This window comes from Mandrillus leucophaeus, unplaced genomic scaffold (assembly GCF_000951045.1).
Source record: "Mandrillus leucophaeus isolate KB7577 unplaced genomic scaffold, Mleu.le_1.0 Scaffold342, whole genome shotgun sequence".
Lineage (NCBI taxonomy): Eukaryota > Metazoa > Chordata > Mammalia > Primates > Cercopithecidae > Mandrillus > Mandrillus leucophaeus.
This window is the reverse complement of record NW_012103610.1, coordinates 2,018,570-2,037,655: the sequence shown is the minus strand read 5'-3', so window position 1 is coordinate 2,037,655 and position 19,086 is coordinate 2,018,570. Positions and strand designations below refer to the sequence as shown.

The 19,086-nt window shown below is 36.0% G+C and overlaps 1 protein-coding gene across 8 annotated transcripts in view; it reads right to left on the bottom strand.

Annotated features, from left to right (window-relative positions):
* DLG1 (discs, large homolog 1 (Drosophila)) overlaps positions 1-19,086 on the bottom strand; it is a 292,696-nt gene that overhangs the window by 138,969 nt on the left and 134,641 nt on the right. The window lies entirely within an intron of this gene.

Below are 19,086 nucleotides of genomic sequence, written 5' to 3'. Positions count from 1 at the left end.
TGGACATTAAAGTAAAAATGCAACAGGTTTTTCTTAAAGCATCAACCTGCTCTTTAACAAAAATTATAAAAGGTTAAAAAGAGTCTATAAAATCTTACCTTATGGTCAAACATGAAAAATTGGACAGATATATCTACAAGGTTTTATTAAAATTAAGTTTAACATTAATAACACACTAATATAAAGGTAAAACTTAGCTTATAAAAATCATACAAACAGCATTATTAAATATAAAATGGTGTTTAGCTATCTTTGGTCTAAAAACTAATAAAGACAGGTGCTAAAGGAAACATTCATTTTACTAGAGGATCATAGAAGTTAAAGACTTAAACTTTGGCAATTAAGACAGCATACCAAGATGCAAATGCCTGGTTAAAATGGATCAAATATTCCATCTGCACGTTAAACAAAAGCAATTGTTATGCTTGTGCATATGGCAGGTCAGAGGCCCTGATAAGGTGGTCCTCCAGTCGACCAGGCGTGGGCTGCATGGTAGCTCTTTTCCAGGATTCTACAGCCTGGAGTAATAAGTCATGCCAGGCTCTCTCTGCTACATCCCAAAGTCCCTGCGGGTCAGCCCCCGAGGGCCATCCAGCTTCCGTCTCCCAACACTAAGTTCACTTCGTGTGTCTCATGGCAAGGAGACTTAGTATTCCTTGGACACCTGAAGGGATGCAGTGAGCTTAAGAATTTTCAAGAGCTTATCAATCAGTCAGCCCTTGTTCATCCCCGAGCAGATGTGTGGTGGTATTGTGGTGGACCTTTACTGGGCACTCTGCCAAATAACTAGAGTGACACTTGTGCTTTAGTCCATTTGGCTATTCCTTTCACCCTGGCACTTCATCAACCAGAGGGAGAAGAAAAAAAAATAAGACATTGTAAAGTGAGAGAAGCCCCTTACAGGTCTTTCAACTCTCACATCTATTTAGATGCAACTGGAGCCCCGCAAGGAATACCAAATCAATTTAAAGCTTAAAATCAAAGAGTTACAGGATTTAAGTCAATACTTTGGTAGATGACAGTCAATAAAAATGTAGATTAAACTACATCTATTACAACCAACAGCAACGAGCTTTTCATGAGTTAAAAAGAAAAACTCAAGGCGGCCCCAGCCCTGAGGCAACATGACCTGACAAAACTCTTTACACTGTATGTGCCAGAAAGAGAAAAAATGGCGTTGGAGTTTTAACCCAGACTGTAGGGCCCTGGCCAAGGCCGGTGGCCTATCTCTCAAAACAACTAGATGAGGTTCCAAAGCCTGGCCCCCATGTCCAAGGGCCCTGGCAGCAACGGCCCCGTTAGCACAAGAAGCAGATACACTAACTCTTAGGCAAAACCTAAACCTAAAGTCCCCCCTTGCTGTGGTGATTTTAATAAATACCAAAGGACACCATTAGCTAACGAATGCTAGACTAACTAGACACCAAAGCTTGCTCTGGGAAAATCCTCGCATAACCACTGAAGTTTGCAACACCCTAAACCCCGCGCCACCTTGCTCCTGGTATCAGAGAGCCCAGTTAAACTAACCGTGAAAAAGCACTGGACTCAGTTTATTCTAGTGGGCACAACCTCCGAGACCATCCTTAAACATCAGTAGACTGGGAGCTGTACATGGACGGGAGCAGCTTCGCCAACCCCTGCAAAGTGACTCTGAAGACAACAGGCCCTGCCCCAGTCACACCTGGAAGCTGACACATTCACGGCCGAACCATGAGGAAACTCATCGCGGGACTCATTTTCCTTACAATTTGGACTTGTACAGTAAGGACTTCGACTGACCTTCCTCAGACTGAGGGCTGTTCCCAGTATATACATGAAGTCACTGAGGTAGGACAAAAGATTGCTACGGTCCTAGTATTTTATGGTTATTATAAGTGTACCAGGACTCTAAAAAAAAACCTGTTTGTATAATGCTATTCTATCCAAGGTATGTAGCCCAGGAAACAACCAATCTGATGCGTGTTATGACCCATTTTAAGCCTTCCATGATCACAGTTTTTAAAGTAAAATTAAGGACTGGTCCTTTTCCAGGCAACACAAATAAAGTAATAGCTAAGACAGAAGAAAGAGGGGTCTCCAAGCATATAACCCTAAAATTTAATGCTGTGCCACTATCAATAGCAATCGGCATAAAATAAGATGCAGTTCTTTAAATTAAAAAAGAAAAAAAAGGTCCCATGGCAGGAAATAAGTGTATCTGCCATGAATTCAGCTCATGTGCAAATGTGTGTAATTACTGGTCTTGTGTCATCTAGACTACTTAAAAAATGGATGGAAAAAAATCCTATTTAGCTCCAAAAAGGAGAAGGCAGCCCCTCCTGTACGAGTGGAAGCTGCAACCCCTTGAAATTAATAATTACAAATCCCTTGAACCCAAGGCAGAAAAAAAGGAGAACACGTATCTCTGGGCATCAACAAGAAAAGACTAGGTCCTACAGTAACTATCTTAGTAAAAGAGGAGGTTCGTAAACTCTCTCCGCAACCAGTATTTCAGACTTTCTATAATGAACTAAATGTGCCAGTATCAGAAACTCCAGGAAAAACCAGAAATTTGTTTTTGCAATTAGCCAAGCATGTAGCCTAGTCTCTAAATGTCACTTCATGTTATGTTTGTAAAAAAAACTGTAATAAGAGATCAATGGCCGTAAGAAGGCTGAGAATTAGTGCCTACAGACCTAGTTCCTGATTCAGGAAAAAAAAAAAAAAAAATCACCCTGATCATCTCTAAGTTCTAAAAGTCTCAATTATTGGACAATATCGCATAGCTAGAAAAAGGAAAAAATTCACTCATTCTGTAAGATGACTTAGTTGTCCGGGGCAAAAACTATATAATGGTACCGCAAACAAAACAAAACACAACAAAACAAAACAACAACAACAACAAAAACAGTTAGATGGTGGAGTTCCAATTACACAGACAGAGATCCATTCAGTAAATTTCCAAGGTCGCAGACTGTCTGGGTCCACCCACAATTCCACTGGGACTGGACTGCCCCCATCGGGTTATACTAAATATGCAGACGTAGAGCCTACGCTAAGCTGCCTGACCAGTGGACAGGTAGTTGTGTTGTTGGCACTATTAAACCATCTTTCTTCCTACCGCCCATAAAAACAGGTGAATTCCTGGGCTTCCCTGTCAATGTTTCCCGTGGAAAACGAAGCATAGCCATAGGTAACCGAAAAGATGATGAATGACCTCCTAAAAAATTATATAATACTATAGGCCTGCCACTTAGACACAAGATGGCTCATGGGGATACTGGACCCCCATTTACATGCTCAACCGAATCATACAGTTACAAGCTGTTTTAGAAATCATCACTAATAAAACCGGTCAAGCCTTGATTATTCTGGCCCGGCAAGAAACTCAGATAAGAAATGCTATCTATCAAAACAGACTGGCTCTCAACTACTTGCTATCAGCTGAAAGAGAGGTCTACAAGACATTTAACTTTACTAATTACTGTCTACATACAGATAATCAAAGGCAAGTCAAGACACAGTTAAAAATACGACAAAACTGACACATGTGCCCATACAAGTGTAGCACGAATTCGACCCTGAAGCCTTGTTTAAAAATTAGTTTCTAGCACTAGGAAGATTTAAAACTCTGGTAATAAAAGTTATAATAGTAATAAGAACCTGCTTACTGCTCCCTTGTTTGCTATGTGTACTTCAAATGATAAACTTCATGGCTACTTTAGCTCACCAAAATGCTTCAGCCCAAGTGTACTATGTAAATCACTATCAATCGATTGCACAAAAAGACGCAAGTAGCAAAAATAAGAGAACTCCCACTAATAATGAGTCTCAAAGGGGGGAAATGAGGAAAGAGAGGGACCCTCTCACATTGTTTTGTACTCAGTACCTGTTTTAAGAAGAAACAAGGAAGTGAAACCAAAGACAGGCAGCCCAGCGCCAGGCCCAAAACCGGGCCTTGGGCCTGCCTGGCATAAACCTAGTAGTTAAGAATCAACTCATAACTTAGAAACCAATGTTATTCACAGATTCCAGACATTGTATAGAAGAACACTGTGAAACTCCCTGCCCTGTTCTGTTTCCATCAGTGCATGAAACCCTGTCACGTACCCCCAAGATTGCTCAATCAATCACGACCCTTTCACGTGAAATCTTTAGTGTTGTGAGCCCTTAAAAGGGACAAAAATTGTGCACTCGGGAGCTCGGATTTTAAGGCAGTAGCTTGCCGACGCTTCCAGCTGAATAAAGCCCTTCCTTCTACAACTTGGTGTCTGAGAGGTGTCCTCGGCGGTTCGTCCTGCTGCAATATTAGATCTGGTAATAGGATGCTTTGGGCACAGCTTTCAGAGCATGATAAAACTCTGGGGAGCTGTATAAGATTCTAAATTAGAAAATGTCAAACTTAAGATTTTAATACAAATTAACGAGGCAGCAATATACAGTAACCATTATATTTTAGTTATTACTGAAAATAATTCAGCATAGCATTTTAAACTTGAAAAATCTTATATAACTATTTCATTAGACAGAGACTGTTATGCCATCATCCTTGTTCTGCTCCATCTGTATCACTCAATAAAATCGGATCTAGAGTTTTTCTGTTGTTGTTTTAAAAAAAAATCTTGGCCACGTGACTATCAACGGTCTCAGTTGTTTCTATCCATAGCAACACCATGGAATCATTAGCCTCTGCGGCTGCCTTCAGAGACTTGTCTCCATGGCAACAGAGGCTATGATATTAACACTGTCACAAGGAACACTGCAGAAAACTGTAAATTTCTGTAAAATTGGATACATTGTACTTATTTTAAAGTACCTTTTAAAAAGCAGTATCGAATGGATGGCTATCTGAAAAAATGTTTAAAGTGATTTGTTTTTAGAGATTCTTAATTTTCTCTACAGCTTTATATTTTACATTTAAGATCTTAAAATTATAAAACCAGCATTTAAAACACAGATTTTCATGAAGTGATCAGAACACTCATTACATACAGCCATGTGCATCTGCTCTGCATATTCACATTTACGACCATGTACCGCCCTCCCTCACTTCGACTCATTGAAAAATAAATGTACACCGAATGAGCCTACTACTTTTATTAAAGCCCTTTCTGCTTAAAGCAGCTCAAGTGATTTTTATTACGTGCATATGAATCCTGATTAATACAGGAAGAGACAGAAGGGACAATTAGGAGTCCACTGTAATAATCCAGCTGAAAGGTTATTGGTGGCTTGAACTGAATGGTGGTAATGGACATACGAGTAGTCAAATCAAGATACATTTTGAATACAGAGTTGGTATATCTTGGTGACTGATGGGAAGTCTGGAGTGAGGAAGGCCTGTTAACACTCACAATAGCCACTAAAAATCATCTTTTATACAACAGTTCGACTCAGGCATAAAAGAGTTGCAAGGCTATCTAATTATATTTAAAACCATTTTCTCACTAAATAATTTATTAAAATGACTTTCATAGCATAAGATGCAACTCCAAAGACAATAAATGAACATACTATCTGATAACTAATAATGCTTATATTTCACATTAACGTGTTATATGAATAGAGTAAACTGATCTAAGAATATACACAGAGATTCACTACTGTATTTTTTTAATTTAACTTTTATTTTAAGTTCAGGGGTACATGTGCAAGTTTGTTACATAGGTAAACTTTTGCCATTGGGATTTGTTGTACAGATTATTTCATCACCCACATATTAAGAATAGTACCCATTTAGTTATTTTTCCTGATCTTCTCCCTCCTCCTACTCTCCACCCTCAGACAGGGCCCAATGTGTATTGTTTCCCTCTATGCGTCCACGTGTTCTCATCACGGAGCTCCCACTTGTAAGTGAGAACATGCGGCATTTCATTTTTTGTTCCTGCATTAGTGTGCTAACGATAATGCCCTCCAGCTCCATCCATGTTTCTGCAAAGGACATGATCTCATTCATTTTTATTGCTGCATAGTATTCCACGGTGTATATGTGCCCCATTTTCTTTATCCAGTCTACCACTGATGGGCATCTAGGTTGACTGCATGTCTTTGCTACTGTGAATAGTGCTGCAACTAACCTGTGTCTTCATGTCTTTATAATAGAACAATTTCTATTCCTTTGAGTATACACCCAGTGACAGGATTGCTGGGTTGAATGGTATTTCCGTTTTTAGGTCTTTGAGGAACCACCACGTTGCCTTCCATAATGTTTGAACTAATTTACACTCCCACCAACAGGGTATAAGTGTTCCTTTTTCTCCACAAACTTGCCAGCATCTGTTTTGATTTTTTAGTAGTAGCCATTCTGAATGATGTGAGATGGTATATCTCGTTGTGGTTTTGATTTGCATTTCTCTAATGATCAGTGACACTAAGCTTTTTTTCATGATTGTTGGCCACACTTTTGAAAAGTGTGTTTATGTCCTTTACTCACTTTTAATGGGATTGTTTTTCGCTTGTAAATTTCTTTAAGTTCCTTATAGACCTTTTTCAGATGCATAGTTTGTAAAAATTTTCTTCCATTCTGTAGGTTATCTGTTCACTCTGTTGACAGCTTCCTTTGCAGTGCAGAAGCTCTTTAATTAAATCCCATTTGTCAATTTTTGCTTTTGTTGCAATTGCTTTTAGTGTCTTCATGATGAAATCTTTGCCTGTTCCTATATCCAGAATGGTACTGCCTGGGTTGTCTTCTTAGGTTGTCTTATAGTTTTGGGTTTTACATTTAAGTCTTCACTCTATCTTGAGTTAATTTTTGTATACGTACTTCCATATTTTTAGAGAAAATGAGATATATGAATTAGCAAATCTTTTGGTACCAATACCTTAGATGGCAAGGAAAAGTACCAACTGTCGTGTCACTGTGGGTTAGTAAGGATCTTATTTTGGTTTTGTATGGCATAATTAATATTCTTAATCTAAGTTCTTTGGTTCTTTGTTTAAAGATGTATTATGCTGTAATGTGGCATGTTTCTCTGATTAAATGTCAAAGAAGTTATTTAAAAGTAACAGAGAAACTAAAAAAAAAAAAAAAACTGCAAGCCTTTTGAATGTTTATAGAAGGATAAAATACAGCACAGTAGATTTATAAAAACTCTGCTTAGGAATCACTATACTCAACGGGGGTCCAGTACCTTCAGAAAAAGGTGATTTTTACGGTTTAAATCTGTTTTTTTTTTTTTTTTTTTTTAAATTCAAATGCCCTTTTGCCCTGTCACTGCAAACAGGTATCTTCCACATAAGCCGGTACAGTCAAAACCCAACAATATGTCATTTGAACCAGCTTCATATGACTTCAATGTCATAAGTATCTCAGAAGCAAACACTTATAAAACTAAATGCATTTTTAAACAAATAACTAAGGGTATTAAAATGTAAATCATTAAATATAAAACAAAACAGGTAAATAGGAAAACACCTCTAGCAATTAATTCGGTTACAGAAACACGAGTACAAGTATGTTAGTACAGACAGAGATCGATTTAATCGGCACTCTAAAATGACTTGGGCAATAGATTGCGTAGTACAGACAGATCATCTAGTCCATGAATCTGTCTCTACTTGCGAGATTCACAATATTCAGTTAAGGTTTCTGATCCCTTCGTTATGAAAAGACAGTATTCTATCAGCATTTAGATGACAATCCTGTCCTAGTAAAGGATGAGCCAAACACTAAAAATTTAAAGTAAACAGAGACCTAAAACTTAAAGATATGGTTACATAATTGACAAATGGGGATGAAATTACCATTTGCAATGTTTACCTGATTTTTATCAGAATGTGGCTAGAGAAATAAGCACAACCACAGACTTCATGACTAATAATCTAAAATGGGCCCTTAATGCTTCCCAGTAATCAGATTTGCCTTGTATTATTCATCCTCTGCAAGTCCCTAATGATTCACGTCCGTTACCACTCTCTCGAGTTGTCTTCTTTTATTTCCGCCACACAAATACACACATTTTCTATTGTTTCTTTCCTTTATTTTTCCTCCAGAATACCATATACACTCACACGTCACATATCAACATTTTGGTCAATGATGGTCCCTATGTACAAAATTATAATGGAGGTGAAAAATTTCTACTGCCTAGTGATGTCATAGCCATTGTAATGTTGCAGTATAATGTATTACACTTGCGGTGATGCTGGTGTAAACAAATATACTTCACTGCCAGTCGTACAGAAGTGTAATACATATAATTATGTATGGTACATAAAACTTCAGAATGATAATTAACAACTATTTTACTGGTTTGCATATTTATTATACTATACTTTTCATCTTCTGTATATTTATCATATACAAAAATAAATAGACACTGTATTCCCATTAAGTGACATGTGACTGTGTTTTGGATAATTATATTTATTATGTCTCCTTCTACTTTAATATAAGAGCAGATTACTGTTCTGTTCACTCCTATATGCTCAGTGTCTAGAAAAGTACACATAGGAAGTGTTTAATATATATCTGTTGAATGAATAAAACCATGTGACTGTCAAAAGAGATCAATTTAATCAGCACTCTAAAATGACTTGGGCAATAGATTGGAGAGGTACAGTCTTCCTTCCCCTACCCACTTTCATGCGATATACATAGCAGACATTGCTAAAAGGTTCTTTCTGTGTTTCTGGGCAGCCACCACCAATCAGAAGGTGTTCAAGATGTTTTGCAGTTTGATAACCTTAGAACAGAAGTTTCAAAATGTAAAAAATTGCCAGTTTCATGTTGTTCTCTAGCAGTAACTAATTGCCTAATAACGTCCCATTTGAAAATAAACATGTCTTAGTCAAGCATATTTGCTCAAAATATTTTCATCTCTTTTCTACTCAAACTGCATTAGGAAGTACAACTTCTCACTGAGGGCACATATTTAAAATCCATGGCGCCCTTCCTCTGAGGTTCCACTAATCTCAGCTGGTGTCCTTTGTTCCCCTACAGGTAGCCACTTCTGTAAGGTACTCTCGATTTTACCTTGGCATTCCCATTTTGCCTTTTCAGTTCTCCAATATTTATCTAACCAATCCCATGTATTGTATTTTTCCTGTTAAAATAGTTGCTGTGGTTTCTGTTTTCCTGGCTGCACCCTATTAAAGTTACCAACCCTCTAGCTAAAACATCGTTTCTTCTCCGTATCTCTAGATTCCTCATTTAAAGGTCAGAATATTTTGTTGAAATGAAAATGGTGGTGGTGGTGGTGGTGGATAAAAGGGTAGTGATAAAGATGATGATGACCTTACTGATGTAATGTACTATAATAAGTGCTTTGCACATATTGTCTCATTTAATTCTCATTAAATTTTCTACAGATGAGGAAACAAGACTCAGTATTGAGGTAATTTGCCCAAGGTGGCACAGGCGATATGGCAGAATATAAATGTAAATCCAGGTCACCATCCTCTAAAGACAGTACACTTACCTAGTACACTTTACTTATCTCTTTAAAATAGTTCAAAAAGAGTTTTATTTTGTCTTTACTGTTACCACTATATTTTACTGCAAAGACAATATACATTACCTGTAAAAAGAAAGAAATACTCCATCAATCCTTAGATCAGGGGTTAGCAAACATTTTCGTACACAACAACAAAAAAAGAAGCTTTATGGACCATGCAGTAATTGTTGCAACTATCCAACACCGCTACTGTAGTTCAAAAGTAGCCATACACAATGCACAAACAGGCATGGCTGTGTTCCAAGAAAACTTTATTTGCAAGGCAGGGCATGGTGGTTCACACCTGTAATAATCCCAGCCAGCACTCTGGAGGCCGAGGCAGGTGGATCACATGAGGGCAGTAGTTTAAAACCAGCCTGGCCAACATGGCGAAACCCAATTAGTCAGGTATGGTGGTGCACATCTGTAATCCCAGCTACTTGGGAGGCTGGGGCATAAGAATCACTTGAACCCAGGAGGTGGAGGTTGCAGTGGGCTGAGATCATGCCACTGCACTCCAGCCTTGGCGACACAGTGAGACTCTGTCTCAAAAACAAAACAAAACAAACTTTATTTACAAAAACAGGTGGCAGGCTACATTTGGCCTGCAGATTGTAGCTTGCTGATTCCTGCTTTAGCTGTTTTTAAAAAAGGGGAAAGAAAAGGCTAAGTCAATGAAGAAAACAGAAAATGGCTTTAAGACACCTATGTTAACCTTTAAACTGTAATTGGCTTAATTCTGTTGTAATTCTTTAACACTATGGCTTAAAAAACTAGCAATTATTCTATAATAAAAATAAGCCAACTCCCTCTCCTCCAAAAGCATGAAAGCGACAATTTAAAAAACAAGCAAACAAGATATACATATGGAAATTTCAAGTTTCACCTACAGTTCTTTAAAATATTTTCTATTAAAAAGTCTATATAATAAAGCTGTGCTCTTACAACTGAACAAATTTTGATTTTGCCTCTATACTGAATATAGCCTTCCAGTTTGGAAAAAAAGTGATTAAAATGATATGATTTTTGTTCTCTCTTTTCTTCATTCTCCCTTCAAAATCCTGCTGTGGTACTTAGTTTGGCTAAAACAATTAATTCTTAAGATGAATACACGTCTTGTTTGTTTTCCCTCTATCTTACAAAATACTTCTCAACTGATTTCTTTCCAAATGTATAACCCTTTGACACATCAGATCATCCTACCAAGATTAGTCAGATTTATATATGGATAAATGAGGGTGGGATCTGTTTTAATTTAAAAAGGTTATAATCTCCAATTCTTCTTCTCAGAACAAAACAACAAAAATTGTAAAGCAATCATTTTGGTTCCATTCTGTCACAGCTGTAACTTCTTCACTTTTCAAAGCTGCTTGAGTCCGTAAGTCAGAGGTTTGATTTCACAGATACTGAAAATACTGTTCAGAAATGCAACCAAATTGGGGCTTAAAGGAAAAAGAATGAACAGGAAGTGCTCCTGTTACCAAGTGCGGAGGGAAAAATCTTTAAATAAATGCCTGGAGGGGCTTACGCTGTGTTTAGGCTTCTACAAGAATTCCACTGCTCCCAGGGGTCACTGCCACTTGGTTTGTATTTGCATATGCCTGTAAAATTACCACATCAGTAGGTTTAAAATTTTCGTTAAAAGGTGGTAATTGTAGGCTACTGTTCTCTACACTGTCTGAACAACTATTTTTACCTTTATCAAAATCCTAAACTTTGCTATAAAAATGGAGGGCTGAAAACGTTATCTAAATAATAGTGCCAGGAAGTACAAGGAATAATTTAAGAAAATGTCTTTAAAGCAATTGATACTAAGTAAAATTTTCATGATAAAAATTTAAGTTCTTCAGATATGTAACAGTATAAATGCTTCACAATTTTTTCACAGAAGGATATGAATTACTTCTGAAATTCACAACTTTACAAAATCCAGTAACATAGACTTGCTAGTTTTTAAGCCACAGTGTTACATAAAAATGGCTTGGGAAATTTACAGTGATCCAATATTATTTAGAAGTTCCAAACTTCCACTTAGCCAACAGCAGATTAAATAAAAATTAACACCTGTATAACATCTGTTTATTCATTCAACAAATATTTATCAAGTGTATTCGCCATGCTAGGCTCTGGGGACACCAAGGGAAAAAAACCACACACCTTGTAGCACCAGCTCTTGTGAAACTTACGGTTTAGTGGCTGACATTAAACAAAATCATCATCCAAATGACTACTGAATTAGAGCTGTGGTAAGAGGTATGAAGTACAATTCTCATGCAAACAAACACTGCTTGAAAATAAAGGAGATAAATACTGCTCAGGCTGACTCGCCCTGATCCCATGAGCATGTTCAGTCACTTTTCAGCACTGTTATTAACGCATTAGTTTAAAGGTTAACTTTAAAACGTGTCTGAATATATTAAGAATATATAAATTATAGTCTGTGAAACTTCTTTCTTTTTGCCTATCTATCCTTGACAGAAAGGCCATCTAAACAATCAAGACACTATACAGAAGCTACAAAGATGAATACAACACACTTCCTAACTACAAAGACCTTATATCATAAATTTCAAATGTCTTCAAGCTAAGCCAATCTAATCTACGTTAAGATACCAATTTTATAGTTTTTAATAGACTTTATATATTTTTAGAGCAGTTTTAGCTCCCTGCTCACACACACAAACTACCCATTATCAACATCCCTGCATTGGAATGGTATATTTGTCACAATCAATAAGCCCACACTGACACATCACAAAGTCCATAATTTATATTAGCGTTGACTGTGGGGGCTGGATATTCTACGGGTTTTGACACGTGTTTAATGATGTTTCCACCATTATAGTATCATACAGAATAGCTTTACTGTCCTAAAAATCCTCTGTGCTCTGTAATTTATCCCTCTCCCCTAACCCCTAGCAACCACGATCTTTTTATTGTTTCCATAGTTTTGCCTTTTCCAGAATGTCATCCAGTTGGAAACAAAGGGTGTGTACCCTTTTCAGGTTGGCTTTTTTCACCTGGTAATATTCATTTAAGGTTCCTCCATGTCTTTTCATGGCTTAATAGCTCATTTCTTTTAGTGCTGAATCATATTCCATTGTCTGAATGTACCACACTTTATCCATTCACATACTGAGGAACATTTTGGTTGCTTCTAGGTTTTGGCAATTATGAATACAGCTGTTATAAACATCTCTGTACAGGTTTCTGTGTGGATGTAAGTTTTCAATTCATTTGGGTAACTACCAAGGAGTACAACTGCTGGATCGTATGGTCAATTTTGTCATTCAAAAAAGTTTATATAACCATTGTAATCAACGACTTTTTGTTTAATCTTCATCTCTATGCTTTTCTAGAGTGTCCTATCGTACAAATGATAAAAATTTTATTTTTATTTTTTATATTTATTTATTTTTATTTATTGTACAAATGATAAAAATGTGTTTAAACAGTTTAAGAACCAATTTTTGAGTCAGTACATGCAGGTGCACTGTAAAAGTTTCCAGAAAAATAGAAACATAAAACAGATCCTACAACATTTTTTGTGTGAAAGGGGGAACAATTGATTTCCAAGTCTGAGTTATCGTATTAATTTCACAAAGTTAGCAGCCTTGTGAGTAGAAAATTAAGAAACAAATGTGCCTGCCAAGAGTCAGCATCTCATAATCAGTACAACAGCATTTCTATCCTAACTGTGAACGTTTGGTTAGTCAATACCAAAGGAGACGATTTCCACCAATTTCCCTGGAAAATAACCTATCAATCAGAGTCAGCAGTTTCAAAGCAGTTTAAGAAGACTGTCTACCTACCCCACCCTATATGTAGTCTACTTTTTAGTACAAAGGCACTACACTAATGAATATGAACAATTCCATTCCTTGGAGATGAAGAAAAAAAATTTTATCAAAAATATTTTATTACCATTACACATGAGACAAAATGAATGTAATATGTATCGATAAAACGGTTAGGTCTATTAATCTAGGATGGTCCAAGATGGAGATGTCTTGGTGTGCATTTCAGATCTGTTGCCTGGTAGGAATAGTCAGAAAATAAATGTTGGTAACAGAGTGATCCCATATTCCTCTATTTACTTGGGAAGTCTGTATTTATGCCTGTTGTCTCACTTTAATTATTAATGGTTCCCTCTTTTCATTAAGGTATCCTAGTTTGGTCTGAGTTATACAGTTATCCCAGTTTTGAGGAAATTGAATGGTTTCTCTTCTCTTCTCTCCCTACCTCATTTCCTTGTGTGTATTTCTTCTCAGAGGGCAAGTAAGAATCATCAGCTAGAGAACTATTACAATGCTAAAGAAAGTGTGATGCATGCTGCACAGAAAGTCTAAGGGAAAAGACAAACCATCTGCTTCGGTCCTCCTTAGCACAAGTTCGTATGTCCCTGTCTCTTCACTCATTCATCAAGTATTTTCTGGTTATCTACAACGTGCCAGCCACTGTCACAGAAACTGAGGACACACCAATAAACAAAACAGAAAAACCCCACCCACAGGGAGCTAACAGTCAGCCAAGTAAAAAGACAGATAAAAAATTTATGATAATGAAGAATCAGGTAAGAAGACAGAGTAATGTCTGGAGTGAAGGGGTGCTACCTTAGGGGAAGCAAAGAATATTAACAAGAGAGAAATTAGACGTCTACTGCTGCAGTTCAGGCAACAAATTATTGACTCAGTAGTTGCAGAAGTGTTGAAAAGTGGCCAGATCATAAATATATCTTGAATATTAAGCCAACAGGATTTGGTATTAGACTGGATATGGAGCAAAGAAAAAAGGAATACAAGATAATGTTAAGGGTTTTTGTCTTCAGCATCTTAGTGAATGGCATACTGAATAAAGAAGATTGAGACCAATAACACTAGAAATTCCCTTTTTAATATGTTACTTTTCAGATGCTTAACCGAAGTGGAAATACTGAGTAGAAAGTTAGACATAAAAGTCTAATGTATAGGGATTAACTCCGGAATAAAGATAAAAATATTGATGGTATTTAAGGACATAGGACTAGATAAGATCACCTGAAATGTGAGTATAAAAAGAGAGTTCAAAGACAGAGCCCTGAGACATTTGAACAGTTAGCAGCAGGAAAAAGGAGGATACTATAAAAGAAAATGAGGCCGGTAGAATATTAAAAGAGCAGTACTATCCACAAGTCAAAGGAGAAAAAAAGAATTTAGAAGAGGGAGTAATCAATTGTGTTAACAGTGTTGTAGGGTCAAGTAAAACGAACACTGAGAACTGGCCATTGGATTTGATAATCTACACTCATACAAAGAGGGTTTTTTGGCTGGCTGTTTTAATGAAAGATATTATAGCAGGGGTATATCCTGATGGGACTTACAGAGGCAAGTCTAGGGGCAGTATAGAGGCAAGATAGATGATGCCGTGAAGAGAGAAGGGGATTTTGGAGGTTCTTAAACAACCAAAGGGACTAAGATCTAGTACCGAAGTGAATGGGTGAGTTTCAAGCACACAGACAGTTCATTTATTTTAACAGGCTGGAACACAGAGCAAGATTATTTATTTGAGAATAAGAGCAGGAATTAGGTATTAGAAGTTTCATGTGCAGTCTGCGAGTTGGTATAGAGAAGGCAGAGCTGCAATCTGGATGGTTTGGACTTTTTGTAGTGACTGAGGCTAAAAGGGATGTAGGATCTAAAAATAGTCCTAATGATATGTTTCGGGGATGTTTAGGGGAGCTTGGTAAGAAGTGGATAATCACTTAAATTTAGTCATCTACATGTGACTGGTTTTTACCAATTTGTAGAAGGGAGTGCTAGGAGGGGAGGAAAGGTCAAAAACCTGGTAGTCTCATCAAGAATTTGAAAGGCTCTTTGGGGCACCTCCCTTAAACCCTGTAACTAAAGGTGTTGAGACCTCTGGTTCTTAAAAAAAGTGGACGGCTTGTACTTACAAGTTAACTTCATCAGTCAACAATAGTTACTGAATGTGTGAATGTACTGCACTATCCGAGGTGCTATAATTCCTAATAATCTATGTCTGAATTTGTTCATATACTATTAGAGTTAAATGATACAAAAATAACAGGTGCACCTAACTCTAATGTAGCACTTACTATGTGCCAGATGCTGTTCTAAGTACTTTATTAATATATACATTAAATGATTTGGTAGAAGTGACTCAATGACACTGATACTGTTGTTATTATCTCCTGGACAATATATCCAATGCATAGCTCTAAAAATTAAATCCTCTTTAACTTAGAAGGCACCTGTTTAGGACAAACAATATTTTTTAAGTATACAAATTAGCCTAAATATTTTTCCACACAGGTACTTGAACAACGTTTTCCTGTATTTTTAACTTAGGACAGGGTTTTTCCTCTAAGCAGATTATTCAACTCAGCTAACATTTACTCTTTAAGAAAATTTTACTCTTCTATTTCCATTCTGACAAGTTATGTCTGTTCCGTGTTTCTAGGAATAGAGCTCTGCTGTTCTTAGCTTAACCTGGCATGTTAATTGCTTTTTTTGAGGGGTGGGGGAGCTTTCTGAATATGTATAATGATCTTATATGTTGAGATTTTCAAGTAGTCCAAAATGTATGAATAGTTGCTATACACACATTCAAAATGACCGAACACTTCACAGCTATTTAAAGTTCATAAGATTACTACTGTCATTAATAAATGTTGATATCACTAAGTAAATAAAACTTTTCACCTAGGTGTTAATCAAGTAAAGTCTAGAAGCACTGCGCTGGCGTTCTTTAAAACCCTGCTGAATATAAAAACTGGTCCCAGATTGGAACAGGACTGCGTATGCTAAGTAGGACGGGGCAGATTATTAAGTGATCCTAAACACAAGAATAGGAGGGATGCTGAGGGTGAGGAACCAAGGAGGGCTTGGCAACGCACAGAGAACTTTTTCTATATTAAATGGTTTGAAATTAAGGACAAAAACACTATGAAGCCTCAAACAGAAAAAGTTTTCACCAATGTAATTCATAAGAAACTCATTTTAATTTAACATTAAAAAACAAAATAACCCCTCAAAAAACTCACAATGTAAAATGAGATACAATCAAATGATGAAACTTAGAGGCAGTCTGTAAGCTATTTGGTTATCACTACTGAGTGGGGACTGAAAGGGGTGAGGAAATCAGGGGCATCCGGGAAGTGTGACTGGAGGATAATATGAAGAATGGAGGGGAAGTAAAGGCTGTGGAAAAGGCAGTGGAAAAGGAGATGGGCTGCTGGGAAAAACCAAAGACACTTGTGAGGGAAGAGAGAAGATCCAACCAATACAGGTACTCAAGAGGTATCAGATTAGGTTGTCATGTTTTGGAAGGCCAGGAGATAACATTTGAGGTGAATGGAATAAAAATTAATTAATTCTATAAGCATTTATTAACACTAACTACATGCCAAACCCTAACTGAGGAGCTAGGTGTCTTGCAAAAGTTTATAAGCACTCAACTTCCTTATCATTCAAAAAACATTAATGACTTCCTACTGAGTTCCAGGTACCACAGTAGAACATGGCACACAATCTTAGTTATGAACATGAATACCTCCAGCAGACAAGCAATTTAAATGAATCTATAAAGTACAGGTTCTTTTTATGTACTGTGGTATATTTAGGGGGATATTAAACCAGATAATTTTTATACTATATTTGGGGGGATACTAAACCAGATAATTTTCATACTAATAGAACTTGACTTATAACAACTCTCCAATCTGCAAAAAGTATCATGTGGCTTAGTCATAAGGAATTAGATTCAAAGGTAATCTTTCTATCAAATCTTAAAGAGTATTTTTGACACCAGTGAAATCAGAGACCTCTGTTATTTACCAATCACAGTACAAATCACCCTATTATATTCAAAGGTATATATTATATGCTCAAAGTATGAAATTTCAATCTACGTTGTTTCTAACAATAAATCCCTTGATGCTGCAAAAGAAAGCGCCAGCCAGGAGTCAGTAAGTGAAATTTAAAAAAATATTCTAGCATCAGCTAAGATCTAATTACACCTAAACTTATTTTTCAGTCCTATTATATTTTAACTTGTAAAATGAACTCCAGTAAGTTATAAAAAAAAGATTACTATCCAATGTATCAGTTATAAAAATGTATAAAATGAAAAACAAAATGTGGGTACTCCAGTGCAAGAAAAACAGAAGCTAAAACCTCTACCCTAATACCTGTATTTCTAGAAATAAAATAGAAAGGTAATGAAAAAGACAGGATGAGAATCAGGAAAGAGGTCTGAAAGAAATAAAAACTATTAATAACTCACATATTAGCATGCAGGAATACTCTGAACCAAAGTGGGTAAGGGGATAACATTTAAAATGGCTTTGTAGAATTGATCAGCAAATAGAGGTCATGACTATTTTAGCGCAATGATAGCAACGTTTTGCTCCAACTCCCAAGTAACTATAATGTAATTCTGTGGTTTCAACAGCTTATACATGAACTACTTTTCCTGTCTTTTCATTTGCATGCTTTTAATAAACTGAGTGACAAATATATCAATGCTAGTGTTATCTGTGTATACATATATAGAAGGGTGTGTATTTACATAAACCATATATATATAAAAAGTTTTAAAGATATCTTTTTTGTTGACAATGGAAAATACCACGTAGTACTATCTACAATGAGTAACACTGTCAACCTTTAGTCTTTGCATCCTTTTGTGATATATATAATTGTAGTCAAAATAAGGTTAGTAAAATTCATGGGGCAGTATTCAATTTAAGAGTTAAATCAATGGTTGCCCATTCAATAAGTTTTGATTGTAACTTAACCTCAATGCCTACGTAATGACTCCCCCTTCCTAGGTAATTCTATTTCTCCCAAATATTTAAGAAAAATAAGCAGAATTTCTTACTTAAGAAAGCTGATGTTATTTTAAATCCACACTTTTAAAAGACAATTATTCTAGTAACCAAAAACTGTAATTTATAAAAAATATACAAAGAAATATAGAACTGTTGACAGTTATAGTTTATATTTATTGTGCTGCTTCTATTATTTTCTTTAAAAGATAGCTTTAAGGGAATTTATTTTAAAAGGTCCTAAGGAATGTGTATGTATGTATTTTCTTAATTTAAATATCACTGATGTCAGAGGACAAATGCATTCTCAACTTATTTTTAAATTAGACAATTTATCATCCTTTTATTTTTACTAAAGTTGAACTGACTGCTTAAAAATATTTAGAAATATGAATATTTCCCCAAACCACCCCTGTACCAAACAATAGGTATTTCATTCAATTATTAATTTTTCTTTATTTTTCCTCCTATAGACAATAGCTCATTTCCTCAAAAAGTGGTGTTACGTGATTTTTTAAAAATTCTGAGACTTTTAGTATTTGCTCAACTCTTTAAATTGTGATTTTAATATGTGAAAAAATATTCCATGACTGTGTAATTGCACAAGTTCACTAATTTCAAATTAAGCTAGATAAATAATATTTACAAAAAAGGATTCATTAAATTCCTTGAATAAGCCATAATATAGCTAAGATGTAAGTATATATAATACTAGCCAATTATTAAATTGAATCTATTTTCAAAACACTGAAAAATGAAAATATTTCAAAGTATCTTCTGTTTCTTTACTATAATAGTCTCCCTAAGGTTATCTAATAACATACAAAAACTAAACAACCCAGCATT